The sequence below is a fragment of the Mustela lutreola genome, chromosome 4 (genome assembly GCF_030435805.1).
Source record: "Mustela lutreola isolate mMusLut2 chromosome 4, mMusLut2.pri, whole genome shotgun sequence".
NCBI classification, from domain to species: domain Eukaryota; kingdom Metazoa; phylum Chordata; class Mammalia; order Carnivora; family Mustelidae; genus Mustela; species Mustela lutreola.
In genome coordinates, this window is record NC_081293.1 from 152,298,439 (window position 1) to 152,322,861 (window position 24,423).

General features: G+C 44.0%; 1 long non-coding RNA gene across 1 annotated transcript in view; it reads right to left on the minus strand.

The window, feature by feature from the left end:
• Window positions 1-3,415: 3,415 nt before the first annotated feature.
• Window positions 3,416-24,423, minus strand: part of LOC131829522 (uncharacterized) — a 193,542-nt gene continuing 172,534 nt past the window's right edge. The window contains exon 4 of the long non-coding RNA XR_009352890.1: window positions 3,416-3,856. This is a non-coding gene — a long non-coding RNA (uncharacterized LOC131829522). The remainder of the gene's footprint in view (window positions 3,857-24,423) is intronic.

The following is a 24,423-nucleotide window of genomic DNA, read 5'->3' on the forward strand; positions in this document are numbered from 1 at the left end:
ACCTGCCTTCCTTAACCCACATGCACTCATTTGCACACTCTTGCACACCTCAGTGTGATTCTTGCACACCACTATCCCTTCTTTGATTGTTCAAAGAAAAACCCTGGGGGATGAAAACTCACTATTCCTTCCTGTTTAGCACACGAGGCCTGGCTCCTCTGGCGGGTAGATGGGTCGGATGCAGTCTACAATCTAGTTTTTTGCTTCTTTGCATTTTGTTTGGTTTTCAGCAATCAGAGAGCCAGCCCCTGTCCTTGCACAGTGATTACTTAAAGCAGCAAAAGAGATCTGGCCCACTGTTCTCAGAAGTGGACTTTAGGCATCACGGAACCCAAGGATTTCTGCTTGTCCCCTTTATTCACTCCCCCATTCAACAAATATTTATTGACCGCCTATAATATGCAAAGCCCTGGGCCAAGTGAGAGGAAGAATTATCTGTATTCCATAGATTCTGAGCCATGCATTTTTCAACATCTTATTGTCTCTGAACTTGGGCTGTTTCCATGGTAATGCCTTTTTTGCTCAGTGGTACCCAACGTGATTCCATGTCCCCCGACCAATGGCCTCTTAGATTTGACAGGATACTACATTGTCCTCAACTTCTCTGCTTTCACCGAAAAGAGGAATTTGCAAAATTAGAGAAGGTAAAACTCCCAAACTGGCTGACTTTCCACTTACCAGCTCTTGCAGGGGAAAAAAAAGAGAGAGAGAGAGAGAAGTCCTGGATCCTTGTGTGATTTGAAGATGATCTGTGTGTTTCATTTACTCACACCATCCCTGGCCTGAGAAACAGATCATAACTGAGTGTAGATTATCTATTGTTGTTATTCCGTGGTTCCTAAATTCACAAATGACTTTTTTTATGGCTACAGAGTGAGGGTGTGTGTCCGTGTGGGTATAGGTCTTCCTACCAAGAAACTTATTTGGGAAATTGATTTTTGATCCGTTGTTAAAGCCATAATTGGAGGAGATGGTTTCTGAGGCTACCTCGATAGTATGTCAGTAGGAACTAGTTAGCATTGTTTTTAACAGAGCGAAAGAAAGGTTTTTCTGTTAATACTATTAATTCAAACGTTTTTCGAGTCCCTGTGGTGGGTCTGACACCACAAAGCACTGTTAGGGGACAGAAACGAATAAGGTATTACTTTTGCCTTCACAAGACTTGCAACCTAAAAGAAAAGGGAAATCTGTAAACTACGAACGTTCACACAAGGAAGAATACAAGTCAGGTATTCAAGACCCAGGGATGTCTACAGGAGATCTGTGTCACCGCACAGCAGTACAATGACTTCTAAATAAAACAAAATGAAGGTTCCTCCATTTCCTCTGAAACATGGCTAACATCAGAGACAAAGACCCCAGGGGATGCTGAGAATAATGTCCCAAAGCAGCCTTTCCAGGGCTGGCACAGAGGAAGGGGAGGGGAGGACTATTTATTTTGAAAACTTCATCAGCAGCCCAATTCTTTGTGCCTCCTAGGACTGCTGTCATGGTTTTCTGTCTGAGGACAGGTCCTATCAGGAACAAGCTTACATCCCTCCTCTCATCCCAAGAACCTTGTCCTCCTTCTTCCCTGCTCGGCTTCCCCCTGACCCTCCCGGTGCTCTCAACGGTTTGCAGAATCCTTCCCCTTCAATCTCCTTATACAACGCTGCCTTACCTTTTTTTGAACCCCAAGCTCTTCTAGGCAGGAACTGAGCCTGTGTGACAGAGAGCAGACCCCCCCCCCCAAATAAATGTTGTATCAAGGAGGAAAGAAAGGAAGAGAAAGAAGAGCAGACAACCTCTCTTCTTGATTCTGTGAGTTTACTAACCTGAGAGGAATTTGGGACAGGCCACCAGCAGGACATGGTAGCTTGGACAGCAGAGAAGGTCCCCCTTTGGGCTTCCCTCCTAGAAGTAGCCAGGAGCAGTGACTCTCAACCGAAGCTTTCACCCGCAGCGCATGTGACAGTTGATTTTCACAGGAGTGACAGATGGCTGGGGACCTAGTCAACTCACCCAGAATCCCCAGAGTGTTGACTTTCAAGTTACTTTTCTCTCCTGGTGTGCAAGTGATTAAAAGTGGAGTGATGGAAAGAGATGATATTGAATCCACTCTCACTTATGGGGGAAAAGGCCAGTTGCTTGCAAATTTTGCTCTTTTATTGTTAGTAATGGATTTCTTGAGATGACCCTTTTGTAGACCGCCCCCACCCCGACACCACTAGCGGCGCCCTTCCCAGCACACTTCCCACCGGATCTTACCTGCCCCCCCCACCCGCCACCTCCCCGCCCAGGTCAGATGCAGAAGACAGAACCCAAAGCAGCAGGAACTCTTCCCTCACCCAGTATCCAAATGGTACCACCTTTCTTCTTTTAACTCCTAAAATACCGATAAACCTGTCAACCTTTTGTTGACAGGTTTATTGATGATACCTGTTTAACGAGAAGATCACCCACACTAGACCTGTTCATCTTATTGAAAAATAAGACACACAAAACCCTTTATTTCCAGTATGCTCAGGTTTTGGCTGCTTGATTCGTAAACCATCAGGTCCTTTAATAATTCTGGGGAAATGAACTGGCTCCTTGCCCTTCAGCGGTGATGTGGAGATGCTCATGTTACAGTCTGATTTTCCCTTCCTTCTCGGCCACGGGCGCCCTTACCCTTACTCCACACCGTGGTGGTCATAAGCTAGATAGGGTTGCCAGATTCAGCATGTAGAAGTACACAATTCCCGACTAAATTCAACTTTCAGTTAAGCAGCAAATATTTTTTTAGTATGTCTTATGCACATTTGGGACATACGCATACTAAAAATTATTTGTTGTGTATCTGAAATTTGAATTGACCTAAGCATTTGTATTTTATCTGGCAATCTTATCACCAGAGACCATTGCTTGGGATTCACCAAACACTTTTATATCCACCATTTCTTCTGAGCAAAGGGATTGGAGGTAATATATTAACGGTAGCAGCTCACACACTGGGCAGTCTAACAAAGGAGGAGGATGTGGGACTTCCTAGCATCTCAGAAATCCCATAAGGGCACAGGTCCAATTTGCCTGTGAGAAAGGAGACCCGCCATAGTGATAAGGGAGAAGGGAGGCAGTGGGCAGGAAGGTAACAGATCTAAGAGGGGGCAAAGCCTCTTCCGGGGACTACGACACACCAGGCAACCCAGATTGTCACACCAGGAAGAGCCAACTCCGTTCAATCCTGCTCCTTCTTCCCGAGTCTCCAGGAAAATGGAGAACATGACAGAGCTTGGGAAACTCCAATATTCAGACAGAAGAACTCAACTGATTTTCCGCTTTCTTCCCTTTACCTCTTGCGCCAGGACTTTGACACAAGTTCTCGTAAAGACTTGGCAAGTTTCTATACGTGAGAAGTGGTTATAGGTACCTTGATAAGCTCAAAGAAACAGTTAAATCTGAGTGTGGATCATTTAATCACAGTATCTGGAATATGTAAACATGGCACATATTATCTCCACCCCCCCTTTTTTTGTGGCCTCAAAATTTGATCCAAGTCTGGGAGTTAAAAAGTCCCATTTTGTGTAATCAGGTTCTGGTTGAACATGATTGCTGAATTATTTTAAATTGAAGACACATGTCTGGAGGCTGAGCTGTATGTATTACTTCAGGATGGGCGTCCATTAGGTCTTATCCGCAGGGGCTATCTTCAACTTTTGCCACATTCAATGCATTCTTTATACATCAGTATTTGCAAAACGGTGAATCATATATAAGGGAAAATTGGAGGGAATATGGTACTCGTTAAAGGGTGATTTTTTGAAATTATCTTGAATGAATTATTCAGACCCACTTCCAGTCTCCCCTGCTAAGGGTCCCAGTGCTGGCTGGAAATTTTCTGGAGGGAAAGAAAAAAAGAATATTTTAAAGACAACAACAACGCATACATAAACAAAAGCCTGCGGTTGTGCAAGACCCTTTCGCAAGGCTACATCTCTGAACACTTTACAACTAAATCAACATTTACTTTAACTCCTTGTCAGCCCCCAACACTTGAAGTGTCTTAATTGCAGACCTAAATTGTTGCCGTGGCCATGGGCTTTTTCCCTTTGAATGCATGTGTCCCTGAACTGAGACTTTGGTCAGACTTCACTTCACAAGGGCAGACAGTTGATTTTGTAAATTGTTGCATCATGTCAAGGGCTCCTGAAGGACTTGCAGGTTGCTGGCTCTCCAGGAGGAGCCTTGGGGCTGAGGGAAAGGCAAAGGCTGAATCAGTCCCGCGGTCAGACCGGACCAAACACCCCTCCCTCCCCACCGCCAAGGGACATCCTCCATACGAAGAGCTGGGGCATCTGGTGCACGGTTGTTGGTTCTCACTGCTTTAGTGCCATATAATTCCCACACCGCAGAATTTACTCGTTCAGAGTATACAGCTCAATGATGAGCAAATTTAGAGTTGCACAACCTCGGCCACAACCTAATTTTAGAACAATCCCATCATCCCAAAAGAAACCTTGTGTCCATTTGCAGCCATTCCTTGTTCCCACCTCCAGCCTTTAGCAGTCACTAAGCCACTTTCTATTTCTACAGATTCACCTTTTCTGTATGTTTCATATAAATGGAACCATATAATATGTGGGTCTTTTGTGGGTTTTCTTGGGGAGGGGTCTGGCTTCTCTCACTTGCTGTAACTTTTGGAGGCTCATCCATACTATAGTATGTATCAGCACTTTGTTTTTGTTTTTTTATTTTATTTTTAAAGATTTTATTTATTTATTTGACAGAGAGAGATTGCAAGTAGGCAGAGAGGCAGGCAGAGAGAGAGAGAGAGAGAGAAACAGGCTCTCCACTGAGCAGAGAGCCCGATGTGGGACTCGATCCCAGGCCCCTGAGATCATGACCTGAGCCGAAGGCAGCAGCTTAACCCACTGAGCCACCCAGGTGCCCCAGCACTTTGTTTTTATTGCTGGAAAATATTCCATCGTACAGCTACCCCGCCTCTCTGTTCAACCAGTCGCCATGACATGTCTGTCATAAATTGGCAGACATTTGTTTGGATTGTTTCTACATTTAGGCCACTATGAAAAATGCAACTGTGAATGTCTATGTACAAATGAGCATTTTAAAATGAATTTGGAAAACATAAAATAAAATGAATGTGAATGTTAGTGTCATCCGTAGTAAATCGGGATTTGCTTTGGATTCATTTAAGGTTAAGTTACCCAGGCTTTTGTTCAAGCCACCTTTTCGAACATTCCAGAATAAAGTAGGCTCCCAAGTACTTTAAGAAATTGTTATCAAGAGTGAGAACCTTAGTAAATCCAGGACATGAAGCAGTTAAGAGAAAGGAAAAAAATCTGGAACTTCGGAGACTAAAAGCTACCCTCAGAGCAGTCTCAACTCCTTCCTTCTCAACTCCAGGCATCACCTGGAGTTTAAAGAGCTCAGACCCACACATGCCGGTCGCATAACCCTTCCTTCTGGCAGCCTCGATGCACGCAGCCTGATTTCTGAAAGTCCTGCTGACTTAAATAACGTGGAGGCTACTCAGGGAGAAGTGAAGTTGGAAGTGGCAGGGAGGTGAACAGGTCATAACACGGGAACAGAGTTGTCAGGCTTTGTTTATTTTCCTGCCTTCTAAGGCTTCAGCGACTGATAGGAGACACTGGCAATTCTGTCATCGAGGAATGAGCGTTGCACACGGTGGGGAAGCAGCTCTGTGGAAAAGTGCCCTTGCACGTTGCCCCCCAATCACCCATGTAGAGCCGTGAAAGACCCATGTCATGAGAAATCCCTTTCCAGGAATCATCATAGAAAGCAGGCATATAAAAAGCCAAATGGTTTCTAGAATGTGCTACTGATCAAAGTCAAGTCCAGCATTCTGTCCTGGCATGTCACTAACTTTCTCTGTGGCCTTGACCAGGTCACTAACCTCGCTGGGCACTAGTTTTCTCACTGTAGAACAAACCAGTTGACATCCTGATTCTTGCCCACGGTTTTTGTTTTGTTTTTTGTTTTTTCTCCATTCAATATTCTGCTTCTCTGGTGACTTTGAAAACTTCTACTTTTGAAACCCACATTTAAAAAGTTAAACCAGTATTATCATCCTGTTAGCAATCAGCTTACTGATGTCAAGAGACACGATCTGGAATGCCAACTGGTGAATAATTAGCATTTGGAACACAAGTTTTTTTGAATGCCACACAGCGTCCCAGTGGCACTCCAACACTATTTGCAGATAGGAAAATTGTTGTTGATTTTTCAACATATTCTCTTGCAAGTCGTTTAGCTTCTTTTGTGTCAGAGTTGGGAATTAAACCAACATTTTAGGGCTTCCAGACCTTTATTGTATCAATTAATCCGTATTGCCTGGGAGCAAAGAAAATAATCATTCAAGGGCCTGTGTAAAATAATCCACCATAAAACAAAAACAAAAAAAACCTCTGACGCACTGGACAAAAAAAGCCATTTTTTCCCCCTTGTTTTTGTTTTCCAGTTTAGGTTCTTATTGGAATGGTGATATCTTGCTGGAGAAAGGGGTTGGAGGGGGTTACGTTTCCACAATAGGTGGTAAGGCTCTGTTCTCCCAAGAAGAAAGAATATTCCCTGCTGAAAAGAATGCCAGCCAATCTTTTACCCCTTCTTCCTTAGTTGCCTGTGGTCTGTCTCTCACCCAGGAAACAACGTGACATCTCCTACCCAGGCTCTCAGACACACAGCCAGCTGTTTAAGGTTGACACTGCTTTCACTGGGACTTTCAAGTCCATCTCCCAGTGGGAGTAGCACTCTATGGGGCTTACAGAGTCTCCTGTCCTTTCAACTGCTCCATACAGAGCTTTCCAGAGCCCTGGCACTCTGACTTTTCTTCAAAGCCAGTGACCAGCCCCATAGTGAAAGAAATCTGGGGACAGATGGTATGAAATTGAAATCACATCATCACTAGCCTCTCCCAAATTCTGGCCTGTTACTTTGGCGGAGCTCCACAAAGCTCCGTGGCACTCATGCTGATCTGATGGAGGCCTGCGTCTTGAATGTGGACGCCTGAGCATCAGGGCTGGTAGAGAGGGGGCCCAATAAAGAGGAAATTGCATTAATGTCGTGTGGTCCCTCCACGGCACTCGGAACCACATGTGCATTTGAAGAAGTCCACACGCCACCAGACAAATGAGGTCTCTTTTCACTTACAGACCCATCTGTTGTTGAAGAACAACCCCGTAGCAGGGAGAAGCCATTCTCTGTTGGAAAGGGAGCCCCGTCCTTGAGATAAAGACAGCTGTAAAGATTTGTTTTGGTTTGCTTTTTCCGATTTTTGTCTTTGAATTCAGTGGAAAGGTCATCTGGTGAGGTCCTCTGAAGCAAGTCCACAGCATGGTGGGGAGACCCCGACTTTCTCTTTGGATTTGCTCTGGATGAATTAGCCAGTCATCAGTGGAGGGGAACAAAGCAAGAGCAGGAGGCAAGTTCCCGGTGCACCCTGGAGGAATGGTGTAGGCTTCACAGAGAAGCCTACAGGGTGCTGGTGCCACTCTCCCAAACGCCAAACTGTCATCCGTACCCCCAACAGGGCCTGGAAGCAATCAGGATGATTTGGTCACTGGCAACTCCTAGCCCGATGATATTAGTTTATTTTTATGGTGAAGAATTACACTTCCTCTTTCTTAAATAGCGCAAAACAGTATGAATATTGCATAAGTCTATCAACATAAAAGTATTTTAAATGGCGTAGTACATCTCTTCATGTTCTTACTCAAAAAAGCAAATGTAATTATTAAGAGATTAATATCTTTTTCTATCCCAGTGTCCTTCCAAAAGGTGGGAGAAAAGCAGGGAGAAAAGTTTGAGGTTTGATGGTTTGTGTTTAAAAAATCCCTGCCTCTCCACCTATTACTTGAATGATTAAAAATGAGTCTGAACTTCAGTATTCTTATCTATACCAATCAGCATAACGATGATGGTGGTGGTGGTGGTGGTGGCAACTTTAAATGATTATTATGAAAATGAAATGCTTCTTAAATTGTAGAGCTCTGATTGCAAGTTATTATTATCTGTAAGAGGATAGAAAACCCAGTAAATTCACCGAAGCATCTGGAAAAGGTTTGTCTTTGGTTTGGGCTGGTCATTAGCATGAGATGCAGAGAAAAACTGAAAATACTGAGATGAGCAGGGAGCTGGTTTGAACAACTTCCTTGTCTGCATTCTCCTTACAATCACCTTTCCAGGACATCCTCGAGCATACTTGTCTGTGCTTCATAAACAGGGAGATAGTCCTGTCAAAGAATTCAAAATCACGTCAGAGAAAATCCCCCTGCCGTCTCTCATCTCTTCCAACACTCTTTTCTGGAAGACCAGACACATTTTCCTGGCAAGATATTCATTATTCAGATGTTGCTTTGCAATTTCCTTCAATTTCTGCTCTCCTGCAGGTTAAACTATATGCCTTTCTTTCAGGATATAGGGAAAACTTTGAAGAATGAGAAATTGGAGTCAATTGTGGATAACGTTCTGGAATAGCACCAGCATAAATAGACGTTGACAATATCGTCTTCATCACGGTCGATTGTAAAGGATTCTCACCACTCACTCAGGTTATTGTAAAGAAAAAAAAAATTACTGGAGTCCTGAGTTTCTAAATTAATAAAGCCCCTTACCGACAGCACACTCTTCCTCTGATAACTTATTCCTGACACAGATCCATTGTATGAACATCTATTGGTCACATGCTTACATGGATCACAGTACTGCACATCTACCCACGGGGTCCGAATTACCCGCACCTCTGTCGGGCGGGGGTACCCGGAGGTTTTCTCTGGTTACTTTACCGGGAGAAGGTGGGAAAGACGGGGCAGGAAACAAGCTGTGTGATACTCAACAGAAACACGCCCTGAGTTTGGACAAAAGGAATCTGAGCTGGCATGTTATTTAAAGAACTATATCTTTTTAAGATTGCACACTGCCAGAAACCCGTATGAAAGGCACAGTCTTTGGATTGAGTTGGGCCTCATATGGATAAAGTAATGAGATGCTCTTAAAAATTTTCATTTTCATCTGGATGTTATAGAGACAAACAGTTGCTTTTGCAATCCTGCTAGCAAAGCATTCTGAAGCTTTTCCGGAGGGGGATGGTCGGGGATGCTTCTGAAATGTTGATAAAGATCCCTTGTCTAGATAAAAACAAATATAAAACTTTGCCCGACAACTACAGGCATTTCGTCGACTGCCTTGATTTCAGAGTACAAATACCCGAAGTACTTCTCTTTCTCCTGAATTTATTCCCTTCTTAGCTACTTTTCACATGAATTATGGACATTGGACATGTTAACCATGGAATATCTCCTGACCAAAAAAAAAAAAAAAAAAAAGCCATATGTTATAAAGAGTCTATGATATTCTTTATATGAGCAATAGTATTGATAATTAGTATGGTCATATGTGATAAATAGTAACTTTTGTTTCCAAAGCTTTTTTAGCCCCAAATACACAGCAGATGACAAAGACATCACCCCTGTGTTGCCTTTTAAATATTATCAGTTCCATACAAAAGAAATCTATTTTCTGGAAAGGATTCCCTGATTCTTTGCTTTCCAGAAAGGATCTATATCTTTGTGTGTTTCTATCTGTTCGTTTCTCTGTCATGACTGTAACAAACTCTTTCAGAGAAAAGAAACAGGTAAAATCAGCTGGGGAGGATAATCCCGGTTAGAAAATCCCACATAAAGAGAAGAGCTAAAGCATAAAGTAGTTCTTTTCTGTAGCAAATGACTCCAGACTAAATCTCTTCCATAAGAAACAAATTTTCCATGCAAATGAAACCTGGGTTTTATTTTTAAAGTGCAGTGTTCTGTTATTTTTGAATAATGATAGAAGATGTAATATGCCAGCATTTCTTCCTATTTTTTTGAGAATTAAGATATATGAAACTCTTTTATAATGTATGTCAAAAGCACATAAAATTCTTTAACATTTTATCAAAGGTTTTCACTTAAATAAATCAACTTTTTGAAAGATGTTATATTATTCTGGAGTGAATAGTTGCATAAAATCATACTCTTCTTTGTTAACAATTTTAAAAAGTATTTTTTAGTATAAAAAATCAAAAGCATCTCACAGCCAATTTAAACATTGAGAATTAATTTCAAGCAACCAAAAATTATAAAAAGGCATATGTTGGTTTTCATTTTCATCAATTAAATTATGGTATTGAAAATACCTGGGTCAAGGGATTTCCTCATGCCACAAAGCCTCCTGTGTTATTTACCGAAGAACCAAAAAAGAAAAAATAATTACATTTGGGCAGATTATATAGGCGAGAATGTTGTTTAATTGTACTTTAAATGGAGTCTCCAAGGTGGCTGCTTTATATAAGAAAGGAGGCCACAAACATAAATTTTATAAGTGGACTGTTCTGCATTTGTAGAGGGAATGTTTCCCTTTCAGAATTACAGATACATAAAAACCATGCGTCTCTGCTGGTGAAAGACCAGTAAACGTCGATGTGTTCTGTAAAAACTTAAATGCTGGAGGCCAATACTCACAAAATTTAATGATCTTTCTGCTAATAAAAGCCAACTTCTTGAAAAAAAAAACTAAGGAAAAGAAACAAAACATATACATTCTAAGTGTAGTATTTCCAAATTTCGTAGAGTGGAGTGTGTGAAATCACCTACTTTATATTTTCAGTTTGCTCATATTTTTAAGATCAATTCTATTCACAGAAATAAGTGGGCATTTGAATTACCTACGGATGTGCCTGGGTCATCTTGTCATGCTTTGCTCTGAAGGAAAACAGTTATTGTTTGAAAAAAATGACAGTAAGGTAAAATAAGAATGAGGCTTTTTTTTTTTTTTTTTTTTTTTTAAAGCAAAACAAACAAAAAGAGGTGGGGAGGACAAAGCCCCATGACAGCCCACTTTCTTTTATATATGTTCACCTTTACATTCAGGGGTTTTATGCCGTGGGTGCTTGATCAACACCTACAGTGGCCCCCTTACCGATGTGTTGTATGCTAGGTTTCTCTTTCGTTTTTTGGGAACTCAGCTCGACTCTATGAGAATTGAATATTCCACTTGGTGGGTGGAATCCCTGGCTGGCTCACAAAATTCAGAAAAGCCCACAATTTAGCTTGTTCTGTGTACAAGTAGTGGTCACGCGGTTGTCAGGTAAAACAGTTTCTATAGAAAAACTCAGTCTCCATCCCATCTCAGGGCTTCACTATTTCCACCATGTGGGCCTACAAGTGGCTGGGGGTTACGGGAGGAGGGAGACACATAGTGGTTAATCTTGATGACTGTGAACTCCTAAACTCTCTAGGATTGTCTAAGAAGATAAAATCATGACTTTCTTACGAATATAAAAAGAACTTGTGTCAGAGATTTCTTTTTTTTAACTGATTGAGGGATTAAGTAAGATGATGCCATTGGGCCAAAATTCAAGGAATCCCACACATATGGGCAAAAGAGTATGCTGAGATAAATGTACGTAGAACGGCAAATTGGTCCTTCCATAGAGAGCCATGATCAACCACATTCTAACAGACACGAGTAATCTGCATTTCTACAGATAAGAGTCGTTTTCATTATTACCAGTTTTTTACAACTCGCAGAATTATTTATAAAGAAAAAAAAGCTGGAAAGCAATGAAAAGAGGAGATAAATGCACAGATTCATCAGAAAGGGCGCTCAGTAACTTCTCTTCCATTTGCCATAAATTGTTTCACAAATTTTCCTGACACTGTGTGTAACATCAGAGACTGTCCAGGTCCGTCATATCCCTGATACTGTGAACTGGGGAAGAAATGCTGAATTCCAGAGAGCAATCTGCCACTGTCGATTAGTAAAGTCTGTACCAGGGAGGCCCAAACAGAAACACAAAGCAAGCCACAAAGGCAGCCACGTGTCATTTTTACCTTTGCTGGTAGCCACTATCTGGGAGGGCCACCCTACTCCCTATTTAAAAAAGAAAGAGAAGCTGTTACAATTAATTTTATTAAGATGTTTAATAAACGTAGGCCATCATACCATTTCAACACATAACATATGAAAGAATTAATAAGGCAATTTATACTCTTCTTTCTTTTCCTTGTAGTTACAAACTTTCAAAAGCCCGGGTGTATTTTATACTCACAGCATGCCTTCATTCAAAGTAGCCACATTTCAGATGTTTTACTAGCCACATGTGGTCAGGGGCGACCAGACAGCACAGGTCTACATAAATCAAACATTCATGAGCTAGCAAAGTTTTGCATTTTTCAAGATATTAATTAAAACGTTTAGGTCTATCTCAGCCCTTTCTATCCCCATCCCATTATTTTTTTAAAGTAGCCGGGTTCTCTGATCTCATTTGGGAATGAAGCATGATCAATGCCTAGGGAAACTATAATTTGAAGTGGTTGTCTAGTGTAGCCCCATGAATTTTCTAATTAGCAACCAGTACTGTTGTCTTTTCCCCGGGGAGACCATACTCACCCCTGTGAGGTGAGAGAGAGAGAGCCAGGAGTGCACAGGGAACACAGCGATAACCATAATAATAAACATTATATTGCTTTGCCTGTCACCTGAGTATGACAGCGCCCGTCAAAAAAAATTAACTTTCTAATTTTCATATCACCCTTGTGAGGTAAAGAGAGTGGGGACGTTTCCCATAATCCCCCTTTCACTGAAGAAAGACAAGAGACACTTGGCTTCTTTGCATGGGCATGACTAAGGGGTATCTGTCTCAGTGTCTTGTCTGGTATATAGACCTCAACTGAGCACGAATAAATTCCATTCAGAGTTCTGACTCTGGAAGAGGGAAAGACCCCTCTCCACAGCGTCCTGGAGGCTGCGGCAGAACGGCCTCTGTGCCAGGTGGGTGGGAGCAAGAAGGAAGTGGAGGCGGGCCCCTGCCTCTCTGTGGAGCCAGAGCAGGGATGGAGGGCGGGAACCTCCCTCTTTAAACTGACATGTTCAAAATCTCTAAATTTATTTACTGCTTTTTATTGGGACTCCTCCCCACAGGGATTTCTGAGAAAAGAATGAATGTCCCAGGGTCAGACAACCCACTGGGATCCCTCATAAAAAACTTTATTTTAGATAGTTCTGGAGTAACACTTGGAATTCTTCCTTTCCTAGCATAGTCTGGTGTTTTATATAATCTGAGCCAGAAGAATAAGCCATGGGGCTGTGTGTGTGCCCAAGTGTGTGTGTGTGAGAGAGAGAGAGAGAGGCAGAGACAGAGTCAGAGTCGGAGACAGAGAGAGGGAGAAACAGGGAGAGAGAGAAAAGCCAAAGGTTGCCTTGAGCCCCAAGACCTTTCCCCCTTCCCCATTTTCTTAGGACCCAGTGGCCTATAATTGCCTTTCAATCCCGCCTCAACCAGCTCCTACCCTCTCTTGAACTTTCAGAAGAGCCTACAAGTCATTCTGCCCCCACCCGTCCAGTCAGCCATTTTGTCCCTCGTGGCTGCCATTTGCAATCCTCACCTCCCTCATGTGAATGGCACTTTTACCGCAGAGCGACAGTCACCCCATTCAACTAGCAATATTCGTCTGTATTTAGCATTAGCTGCTTAATAGTAACCTATTGAAGCCCTAGGCCCTATAATGTTTGAATAAGGAGGGGTAGTGTCCAGAAGAGACGACATGTGCTGAATTCAAGAAGGGGGCTCTTGCTTTCCTACTATAAACAGAATTGATTATAAAACCAGAACCCAGAAAGGGGCTCCTCACCCTTCATTCTGGCATGAGGGGGTTTTGTTTCTCTGCAAGGCCTTCTCTGAGTGCTGGCTTCTCCAGGTTTTCACAGCATTCCAGGGAGGGAGATAGAAACAAAAGCAAACAAAACGCCCCCAAAGGACCCTCTCCTCCCTCCAAAAAGCTTCTATTTTAAATTCTCTGCAGCTTTTAAAACAGTTGGATGGGGAGGTATCGAGAGTCTGTCGTGGAAGAGAATTCCTGCTTTCTCTAAGGGCGCCCCACTTTAGATAATCCCAGCTGGCCCCGGGACCCCGGCGCCCCAGGCTGGGCCGACTGGCTTTCTTGGCAGTTCCTTCCCAGCACATTCTGTCATGACAGAGTAACTTGTAACAACTGTGTTTTCCATCCCACAAAGAAGAAAGCATGTCTTTGCGCTGCTTGCTAACTGCAGGCCAAACCTACGTACTTGTTCCCTGAGCTCTGACGCTAAGAACACATTTCACCAGTGCCTGGGACTTTAGAGGGGTGCTTGACTTGCCACCAGGGATCTGTAAGCTCTTGGTGGGGTTTCTCATTCGCCCCCCGGCCATGCCACCAGGTGGGTGGCAAAAGGCAAGCCCCTCTTTGCCAGGTGGGGAAACACAGCAGATGCACAGAACCCAGCATGCGGTTTTCCCAAGCATGTATGGAGGATGTGAGCAGCGAAAGTCAACATTCCTTGTGTGGCTCTGTCTGGTATGGGGCCTTGGGGCCGCTCTGTCCAGAACACACACCACAGGTACCATCCGTGGGCATCAGACCAGCGCTGTTGCCCAGCTCCCGAGCTCTGCACTGGGCAGGCATTTCCCAGCCGTCTGCTCTGCTGCCTGTCTGGTCCAAGGCCAGAGCAACGGCGGGCAGCCCGGAGCACGGGGACCATGGAAAGATCAGAATCCCCTCGGCCGTCCTCTCTGTGATCCCAGGCTGCCTTGCTCCAGCTGCCCACCTCTGCGAGGCACTCTTTCAAACGGACATTCTTAAGGCAATTGGCCATAGAAAGTACTAGACCCAAATAACCTCGCAGGGTTCTTAAGGACAGGACTTGAAGGGTGGGGAGGAAGTGCCAAATTAGCCACGGGTGTGAAGGTGATGAGAAGGGCTTCAACCGAGTGGAGGATTAGACAGCCCGGATTTCAAAGTTCTCTCTGCCTCCTAATGTTACAGCCATTAAAACCAAGAATTCAGTCCTGCGCCAGAATGCTCTATTTCCTAATACAGATTTCTTACTTGGCAAAAGACTGCTTATAAACGTCTCCTCCTCTCTCTCCAGCTTTCAGAGCTCAACCAAAGCCCATTTTATATTAAATAAGGAACAAAGCAGTAGAAACCAAAAGAACTAATGGGTCTGGCCCATCCCTTGCCCATTATTTCATCACAGCTCTGAACCCAATGAAGCTCTATTAGGAATTCCGCCCTGAACTTGCTACAGAAACTGAGGGAGATCTGGAGCATATGTTTTCAATTCATTTACACTTGACTCATCAAACCAGCCTGCCTTTCTAAAGAGAGCTATTTGATGTTTAAGGAATTATTTCCACCTTTTAAAAAGAAACCTTCTAGAGTCTTTCTCTGTCCACCACGGGAAGCTGCAAAATGCTAGAAGAATAGAAACTCCAATGCAGGAAGGTTCAGGGACGGTTCAAAACTCAGAGCCATGAATTTAGAGAGGGTTCAAAAGTTGGCAAAGTGAACCCTCTCATCCCTGCCCACAAATAATAAATAACAATCACAACAAGGAAGAGGAGAAAGGGGGAAAGCCACTGGAAAGCCGTAAGTCATCCTGTCTTCAGCCTTACAGCTCTCTCCAATAAAGCAGGGGTTCTTCAGAGGACCTCGGCGGCACTGCCTGCGGGGAGCCCCGGTTGTCTTCCGTCGTAAATTACCTTGCCGGGGATAAGCTTTCCTCCAGGTCCACCAGACAGGCAGCTCTGCAAGACCCATCACCCGGCTCTGGGCTGCTTAAATTATCCTTCATCTGGTTGTGACATCTGAAAAGCTTGAGGGAGAACGATCACCCCCAATCTGACCTTCCCATACCGCTAGGGTTTTCTTTCTTATAAAGGACTGCACCACCAGAAATAGACATGATAGCGTCCAGTCTGGGGGGAAGGGAATAGAGCTTTGAGTACGCACGGCTCAACAAACAGTATGATGCTTTCAGACTCATCCACTCTAAACTGAAGATGTCTTTTTCTTTCTTTCTTTTTTTTTTTTTTTCCATTGAGGTGTGACCCCCGGTCCTTTCCTCAATGGACACAGTCATCGTGAGGCTTCCGATCACGGAGTAAGGAAGTGAGAGACGGCTGGATGGAGACTTAAGTCTCCCTTCATTTGCTATGGCTTTCCGTCCATATTCAGATGTCTTTGCACACAGACGGCCACGAGCCGGCAGCCATCTGAGGACCTCGACTGCTTGAGCACCTTGAAATGTGATCAAGCCTTGAGAGCAGGTACCAGGCCAAGAGAAATAGCTCTTATCCATAAACAGTTCCACAGTAAATCAGAAAGCCTTTTCTTCCATATGTCACCTGACAAGTTTAATTTGTCTGCTTTGACAGAACTGTGGCGAGCAGAGCGGACCGTTGGTGAAATGAGAATGGGCTTTTGTGATGAAGGGCCGGCCATCAGGCATGGGAGGGCACCGTGAAGGGTCCACGCGCCAGCATCGTTCGTGCGCCTGTGGGCTAGCTCCGTGGGATGGCGCAGAAGTGAAGGGAACGAAGGCTTCTGGCCTCACAGGTTTGGGGCACAGCTAGCCAATGGGCAGATACAGTCCTATCATCCAAGAAGTATAACTTCTTTCTTTCTGCGTGTCCTTCTCCTTGGAATTCTGTCTTTGTCCTAAACGACATAGGTCCATTCATTTTCGGTTCAGCTTTTTACTTCTGAAACACAAGATTTACACCAGAGGCGGGGAAAATGTACCTTCTCTGATGTCCGCACCTCCCGTAGGGGAAGCCAGTGGATTTATTAGTGTCAGGTTGGCTCACCCTGGATCTGGTCATACAATTTGTTGTGAAACGAAGAGCTCTTTACCTGGAGAAGGACCCACCTCGATCCGGCCAGCAAAATGGCTTTTGAACACCTACACTTTCTTTATTTAGAAAGAAGGATCCTGGTTGCTAGCTCTGAAGCTGAGCACTCCCTTCCCTGAACCAGCTGGGATGCCCTATTACCATGGCATCGAAGAAGAGATTAGCTTCGTTTCTGGATCTCCATGGAAAGTACACATTTAATCCTTCCCTCTGGAGTAGGAGTAGTCTCCCCAGCGTTGCAGATGAGTACATGGAGACGTGGACAGAGATCAAGTCATTACCCCAAAGCCACTGTGTGGCAAGACAGGCATTCAATTTGCCATGAGATCCATACACCTTAATTCTTTATTTTTGCCCATTTCCTCCTTTCTTTTTTAATATAAGGGAAGTGTAATACGCATACATGAAAGCACATAACCATTCAGCTCTACACATTCAGCCTCTGGATCAGATCATTTCCAACTCTAAACAGCTTTACACATTCAGCCTCTGGATCAGATCATTTCCAACCCACAGGCCTCCCTCGCGCCCTCCACGACTCTCCGACCCTTCAACGATTACACTCCTTCTCCCTGTCTGTGCCTGGGCCCAGGGCGGCAGCTATTCTGGGCCGAAATCCTGCCATACCTTTCACTTCACTCCTCTGTCTCAGTTTTCTCAGCTTTAAAATCGGGGGATTCTCAGAACTACCAGACCCGGTTACGGTGGAGGTTAAATGCTACAGTACATCTAAAGAGGTGAATAGAAAAGCTCAGGGCTAGAGCTTCAGGAGGCACCAGCTCCTATTCTTGCTGGAACGTTTGCTGCCCCTCTCAGAGACTCTCCACAGGAGACAAAAGATCTGATACTAAAGCAAGGAGGAGGAAGACGGAGGAATTCCCGGCAATCCGTCTCTAGGTTTGGGAGAGGATTCGAGCCGAACAGGATGAGGAAGAGCTTCTCGGTTGCCCAGAATCCAGAGTTGAATAAAACTATTACACTGCTTTGTACCTGCGCAAATGCCCCCACCAGAGAGGAGTAGGCACGCACGCTGTCTCAGGTCGTCCAAGAGCCTTCCGTGACCCTCACAATCTAGAATTCAATGGCGACTTTCAAATTTCCTATAGCAGAAAGAAATGGGCCTGGAGTCTTTTCTACCCAATTTACAGCTTAATTCCTGGCATAACGTTTTAAGCAAAATAGATTCAGACATTTTTCCATGGCACATTTTTAACTATTTTTGCACCACTTGAAAAATTTCTTTTACCCATTTAATTTAGAACTTCTCAAAATTCTCTGCAGTGTAAATCAAAAGGAAACAGCTTGTTTAAAGCATCAGTTCTGAGAAACCAGAAGCTTTGGGAAAATAAAAACACAAGATTGAGAACTTGCCATGCAAATTTCCTTTTTTTTTTTTTTTTCTCCCAGCCCAAAGGAAGGCACTTACTGCAACATCTACATATTTAATGAATACTTAACCAAGTTATCAAAGTTAAAAAAGAGAGAGAATGATAAAAAACATATTTCAAGTAATACTAAGAATGACAAGCATAAAATAGCAATTTGAACCACAAGTTGATTACAATAAAGCATTAGCCCAGTTGAAGTTCCCAACAAGTTTGACAAAGATTGAGGCGTGATACATGGATTTGTTCAGTTAGGACTGGGTTCAGGAAAACTCAGAGTGGATTAGAAAGGAGCCTCGTGCTCGATTCCTCTCTGCCTCTCTCCCTCCCCTCCACCTCTCCCCCTTGTCCTCACCCTCCCTCTCTTGCCTCTGGTTTTCCTTTCCATATTTGATTGTGAGATAAGCAGACCAGAGATACTATTAAACTCTACCGCTGTGCACTTTCCAGTTCTGATAGATCTTTGTAAGGCCATAGAGATAATGTTACTTACAGAGCTTTTCAACAGCGAGGCCATTGCCTGCCAGGCCTTCTGTCTAATGGGAACAGAATGCTTCCTTCCTGGGGGGCTGGCTGGAACTGGAACGGTGCATGATGTTCAAGATAAGACAACGGAAGTTCCAAGCACGGAGCTTGTGTGGTTTAACCAAATGAGGTAAAACAAGAAATGGAAGGACAGTGGGAAGCTGCCTTATATGCAGCATCGTGTCAGAGCTGGTGGGGGATTTGGAGTCGGACAGCAGCTCCCTCAATCCTAGGGGGATGGCCTTGTCCCTGCTCCTTAGAGCTGCATAGATAGAAACATGAAAGGAAGCAGCTTTGTTACCTTTTAGGGATATTGTAAATACCAAAGAGATCATTGTAAAGTGATTCTTAATGCCCTTGAACTTGCTTTAAAAGATAAAGTAAATTGCATTTCTAATTTCTAGTCCAGCAGCTGAAGATTATTTCCACCCGTTTCTAAAACCAGGGATTACTGTTTGATCCCTTAGAATCCTCCAGCCCCTTAGGCAACTGAGCTCACCCCGAACAGGATGCTGGCCATTACTACAGCCATGGTAACGGTCTCCAGACTTTGACCCACGCTGACCCAACTGTGGACCACATGACCAGCTTTCTGTCCAGAACAAGCTCTCATCACCACCACCTTCTTCTGAACCTTGGGATCCTCATGCGGGTGAGAACATTATGAGTTCCTGCCTCATGGGGGTATTTCCACTCAACCTGCTGCAGCCTACAGGTGAGCAGCGTGACAGCCGTACGAGGCCGTAGCTGGCTCTGTGACCTGCAATTGGTCCCTTAACTCTCTGGCTGTCCATTTCCTCATCTGTAAAATGGGAAGAAGACCCACCTCATAGTGAATTCAAAGGCATGTAATTCTTGTTTAGACTTGGCTTCTCGAGTTCTGACTCACGTTTTCAGTCTCTCCCTTGTTTGTGGACTTCTGACAGAAACCAGTGATGCCCCTGGCTTCCTCCTCAGCTTTCCTCCACGGACACAACTTAGATTCTCTGCTTATAGGTCAAGGGGCTCACACCAACTCAGGTCCCACCTACCTGGCTAGAGCTCACCTGGGCCTAATCATCCCCCGCCAAGGGAAGGTGGGGTGTGGGGTATGGACTGACCCCTGCTCAGAAGCCATCGCTAAACAGACAAAAGGTGGGGTCTCCTCAGCTTCTAGACTCTCCTCCTTGACTCATTCCTTAAGCTGCCTTCTAGGATGGTGCCCTTTGCCTGGTTTTTCAGGTATTCCTCTCAGTAAAGCATTTTTTTGAGAACAGACACCAACATAGACTTACAGACTTATACATTATACATCCCCACTCTTCTGCTGATATGCTTTGGGCATTCTGAAAACACACAAACAGTTCCAAAGGCCCAAGAGCAGGTCCACCGGTGAACATGAGCCCCCATTCTCAGCACAGGAACATCTACCCCACGTCAGGCCAGCTCTGTGGGCAAGTGTCCTGTGTCATCAAGCAGGACAACTAACTGCTCAGAAGGTGAGATCACAGATGTCACCATCTTGAAATTCCTCAAATTTCTATCGTTGAACTTGTGAGGTCCAATGGAACAGAGGAAGATGCACTTGAGCAGAGGAGGCATGCACAGTATGGGGTCCCCCATTCCCTGCTCCCCTATTCACACATAGCTTTGGCAATGCCTCATGGGCCCAGCATTCTGGTGGGCCAAGCATGTGTTGGCATTTAACGAGACTCAAACGGAATACAAGGTAAGAGTGTTATGGAAGCCATCTGCTTCCAGAGTGTGGTAGAACGTGCACATTTTAAGAAGTGAAATAAAAACAATTGAGTTAGTTTTGTGAAGCGTTTCCACTGTTCTGGTAAGAATTAAATTCGTACGCATGTACGCAGTACAAAAAACAAATTGCATAATTTCAGTGATTTCGCAGAGACAAGTTAAGTGCTCTTCGATCCCCATTTGAAATTGGCATTCCACGATACAAAGATGAATGGTATAATTCATGCTAATAATTTAAAATTTTAATTTTTGTTGACTTAAAATGACATCAGACGGCAAATAAGAAAAAGGCCATGACAAGTTAAGAAAAAGACTGTGAAGAAAAGAAACTTTTTTCTATTTTAGTACCTTTAGTGCCCTTTCTTTCTTGCTCTTGGAATGAGAAGCTTCACTAATCTACACTGTAACCAATTTTGCCTCCGGTCCCTGGGCCCATGTCCAAATGACCAACCTATCTCTAACCAGAATGAGTTCACCCAACTTTCTGTCTCACTGGAAGAAAGGGAAGATTCTGTCGCTGTTTTGCCCCAGGAAGAGATCTGTCCTTCCAAAGCCATGGTTCCTGTATCCAATTGTTTCCATTCTTCATATTTTATTCATTCAACAAATATTTGTGTGTTTATATAGTTAAAATAATGAGATGCTAATTATGTGCCCAAGAGAATACCAACCCGTTTCTGACGTAGCAGAAATGTCCTGCCTCAATGGAAAGATCTCAGTTCAGAAGAATACTGCTAGAAAACAGGAGACAGAGTCCTAGGAGAACCATCTCTCAGCATTCTTCATCCATACCCAGGAGCTAATGATTTCCAGAGGTGGCCATTGCAAAGAATTCACAGGAACGTGGGTCACTGTGTCAAGGATCATGTCAAGAAGAGAAGGTCACCAGTTTCAAATATTTCAGAGGTGGAAAGGTCATTTGTATAAATACCATATCCTTCACATTCAGCACACCACAGTACGTGCTTTGTCACAGTTTGGTGGGCCACCAGCTGTCACTGACAGAGCCTCCATCCAAAGGAAATTTCTCAGTCTTCACCAACCAGATGTCACTCTCACTTCTTCGTTGACAGCTTCTTCTAGGAGAGGGTATGGATTGGGCTTTTGCCTGTGGAATTGACTAAGTGAGTGATTCAGAAAGGGTAGTCCGGGCACCTCTGGGGCTTCTAGAGAGCCTTCCAATGGGTTCATTCAGTTAAAACCATTTTCTTAATAACACTGGAATGCTATTTGCCTTTTTCACTTTCATTCTTTCGTAAGTTTATAGTGTCTCTTTCTAGAAGCTCTAGTACATGAAGATTTCTTTGATAGCTAAGGAATGGAATGGGTATTCTTCTATGTTAAAGAGTTATCCATTTTAATTTCCAATACAGTTAATATTTATAAATGCCATCTCTCTTAGATCATCAATAATTTGAGGTCCTAAGTCCAGAACGTTTGAGAAGGGCGGGACTAAGTGAAGTTGGGTACCTACAACCTTTTCCATTTCTCCAAAGCCAGGTATACTCTCCCCTTCCCAAGTCCATTCTTCCTCCCAGACCCAGCAATTTCCAATGATCCTTTTAACTCACTAAGGAGATTGCCATGTTCATGACCAATGGGCAGACAAGTATAATTCAGCCTTGGTCACTTTGGCAGACAGAATACTGGATGTGTACACAGACAAGGCTCTGCACAGTGACTCTTCACATGACACAAGCCCCAAGCCACACTTTACATGAGCAAGGTGATTTAAAATGCCCTTGCATAAAGAACAGCCCAGTATACATTAATTTTTCAAGTACATTTAAAGAATATAACTGGGTTTCCCAAGCCATTAATAACTAATAATTAATTAATTAAAAAGTTAGATCAATTGCTTCCAACAGGGCATATCCCTGGAAAAGGAAATGTCTTCTACTCCCTAAAGAATGTCACATACACACACACACACACACACACACACACACACACACACCCCCACAGAGGAAACCCGTCAGGGACACATAGGGTATTTAATGCATACCTGTTATAGCGCAACCAACGCTTTTACCTTTTCATGAACTATGAGTCATTCTGCCCCAGAGAGGGCTTTCGGAGCTTCATAAATATTGATCATATGCCCTAAATTCTAACAGGCAGTTTCCTCAAATATGAATGATACTTCTCAACTTCATTCTTCATTCTCCATATTCAGTCACAGCGTCTACCGCCATGGAGGGAAAAGACATTCCATGCCGACGGAGGCTCCTGCTAACTGAACCGGAGCCACTTCAAGTTCCAAGTCTGTCTACCTGCCTTCCTCCCTGCCTCCCTCACACTCATTCATTCATTTATCACCATTCCTGAACCACGAGCCAGGAACTGTGCTGGGCCCTGAGAGCACAATGACAAATAAAACCAAATGTGCCATCAAAAGAGCTCACGTTCTTCTGGATGTTGAATAGAATCTGCTCTAAAATTGATCTCAGTGGTCTTTAAAGTGACATAGGTGAAGAAAATATTAGAACTTCTACTAGTTTGTTATCTTGTGTCTGTTTCCCAGTTTAGCAGCACATGCATAAATTATAAATTAAAATACACACCCACTCTGGAAATGAGGACCCCCCAAAGTTTTTACTGACAGGGTGTTGCAATTCAGAAAGGTTAGGGACAAAGATTGAACATGACTTGCTAGGCCTTCTTTTTTAGTCTGGTGTCATTATCAGCCCTTCCTTGGCTGTTCAGCAGCTGCCTGGAAGTTCTTCATAAAATTCCGATAAGCTCTTAGCTGTAAGGGAATGAAGGTAAGGTCTATAAGGGAATGAAGAGATGATAGACTAGATCTGTTCTTTTGCCAAAGCAGCAAGGGCCAGAGCAGTGACTGACTTGCCGAAGCCCTATCCCAATCTGGTGAAGGATTTAGCAATGTTTTTGAAAGTGTGATTCTGAGTCACCATCACATTGGGAGAGGCTTTGTGGAAATGCAAAATGCTGGCCTGAGGACCTGGACGTTTTGGATCCGAATCTCCAGGGCCAGGGGCCCCCTCGGCTCCAGGCTCCCTGTTTACAATAAACTCCCCGGGAGATCCCTAAGCCCTCTGGGGGCTGCGGGAGTGGAAGGCGTAGACCTGGCCAAGGTTCCCGAGTTCCAAGTGCCAGGCTCTCTCTCCTCCAGGCAGGTTGTCATGGCTTTGAGAGCAGGAACTGTGGGGTTCAGGAACAGATGTGCCGTGCGGTTTGACCCGAAATAAATGGCTGTGGGTTGCTGATTTGACTAATTCTGGGGCTGTTTCTCATGGGTTTGTTTTTATCTCTTCCTTTGATGTCAGGCTGTTTGCCATCACTTCTTACTGCCTTTAGTGTGATCACTGCTAATCTCTCTTCCCTCTTTTCTCATCTCCCCTCTACCTTTCTGCTTTTAATTTGTTATGGGTTGGGAGTCTACATAAATGGGCTTGTTAGGAGTGTGTGTTAATTAAGAGTCAATTAGACATAGTTAGAGTGCATTGCTTTGTGACTGGTGTTTCCGGGGCTTCAAGCCTGCCTTGCTTCCTTCCTGCTTCTCAACTGAGTTCCAGAAGGCAGAGGTTGAGGGACGCCTGACCTCTGGATAAGTGGGGCACTGGGATATTTACTTTCTTGTCACATTTCACTGCTGTCAAAGCTCAGAGAGGCTGGCCAGCCCCTGGAGGAGCCAGTGTGCTTAATGATTCAGGACACCTGGGTCTGACCCCCCACCCCATGTTTCTCTGAGCTCAGAGTGATTTACAGGAAGAGGGGATAGGATCCAGAAGGCAGGAGGAAGGGCCGACTCTCTAGGGTGGACCAGGAAGTAGGTATCGGCTCCTCTGAGAAACACACTAATTTCCAGTTCAAGAAGGGTCTAGGTCTGTTCCCCTTTACTGGCTGCTGGGGAATGTCAGCCATGACACCCACAAGGGTAAATCTCGCTGGGGGTTATGGGGGCGGATGGCCATCTCTAGCCCAGAAGGCACATGCAAAAACACGGCTATATTTTTTTAAGACCTTCAGTTGGTGATGATATCTGTAAACTTTGTCTGTGATGCCGTTGTTAGATCATGTAAAAAGCGAGATGGTAAAATTTTCATC